Raw genomic sequence first — 1,441 nt, 5'->3', positions numbered from 1 at the left:
GTACTATGGTGTCAGAGGGCTGTGGGAATTGTTTAAACATTGGGCAGCTGGACCTTAACTTGGGTAGTCACAGTTTGATTTTAACTTAAGGGAAATGTGGGTTTACAATGCTGTATGATATAGATGCTGGCCAAACTGAAACAACTGTTTAAACGGGCATGTCAGATGGTAGTTGTTTGACTTAGATTAGCTCTCTGTCTTCAGGCCACAAGTGTCCCATCCGACCGCCGCGTCATCCTCCGCTGAGGATGCAGATAGGAGGGGCGTGTGGTCAGCACACCACTCTCCCGGTCGTTATGATGGTTTTCTTTGACCGGAGCCGCTCCTATTCGGTCGTGTACCTCCTCAATTGGTATCGCGAGGCTGAGTGAACCCCGAGCAGCAGCGCATGGTGGCCCGGATGGTCACCCATCCAAGTGCTGGCCACGCCCGACAGCGCTTAACTTCGGTGATCTGGTGGGAACCGGTGTATCCACTGTGGCAAGGCCGTTGCCTGACTTAGGTTAGGAAGGGTGGAATTTGACAGTGGCCTGACTGCTGCAAATAGCCCTGCAGATCTCTAATAGAAAGCTACTCACCTTTTTTCTACCACCTAGGATTCTGACATCGTAGGAGAGCTGTACCACTATGCCCTGGTCGCCGTGTTGGATTGTCATCTTACATTTTTTTAATTTCTCGTCAATCTGCACCTAGGAAAACAACTCCCGTCTGCAACAACATCATAGGAATGGTGGAAAACATCTGCATTTGGACTTCCCACCTTTTTGTCTTAGGGACTATTGACCTTTGTCAGAGGCGTGGGGGATTGGTGGGTGGGGGAATCTGATGACTTATCGCTGACGTCATGTATGACGTCATCGGTGACCTACCTTGGGCCAGAAACTGCGTTGCTATACTACTTACAAATCACCCACCCTGGTATCCCTCTCATCTTGGCGCACCAAGCGAATGCAACTAATTGTCATACGTCCTGCAAATAAATCTTACAGATGTAGCGCATATGGCACATCAGACGGCGGCTTGTGTCGCTTGTGCGTTGAACCGGCTCTAGCCAGACGTCATGAATTTGACGACTAGGATGACGCTTTGAAATGACACAAAATATTTTTGTCGAAATAAAGGTTTATTATTGGCACAGAGTACGATATAACCAGCGACTAACAGAACCAGACACTGAGTTTTCAGTCCGTTGCTTCGGTTTCCCAAAGATTTGTGAGTTCGGCTTTTCGTATCCTGGAAAGCGTCCACCGTCGAAATTCGCCATGATGATGTCTGTGTCGCTACAGTATACGATGGGGGCACCGCAGACGCATCTGAGCTCATGAAACGACCGAATTTGTAGTTGATTTACAGATCTCTCCCACGCAACGGCCCCCCAATAGCCTGAATTACCTCGTGCTCCCACCCTTTAATCCACATACTGGGAGGCCGTTCTGTGGGA

At 49.1% G+C, this 1,441-nt stretch overlaps 1 pseudogene; it reads right to left on the bottom strand.

Annotated features, from left to right (window-relative positions):
- Nucleotides 1-376: 376 nt before the first annotated feature.
- Nucleotides 377-494, bottom strand: LOC126102171 (5S ribosomal RNA; annotated as a pseudogene).
- Between the last annotated feature and the right edge of the window lie 947 nt (nucleotides 495-1,441).

Source organism: Schistocerca cancellata, chromosome 9, assembly GCF_023864275.1.
Source record: "Schistocerca cancellata isolate TAMUIC-IGC-003103 chromosome 9, iqSchCanc2.1, whole genome shotgun sequence".
Lineage (NCBI taxonomy): Eukaryota > Metazoa > Arthropoda > Insecta > Orthoptera > Acrididae > Schistocerca > Schistocerca cancellata.
Note: the sequence above shows the minus strand (reverse complement) of the source record. Positions and strands in the feature narration are given on the sequence as shown.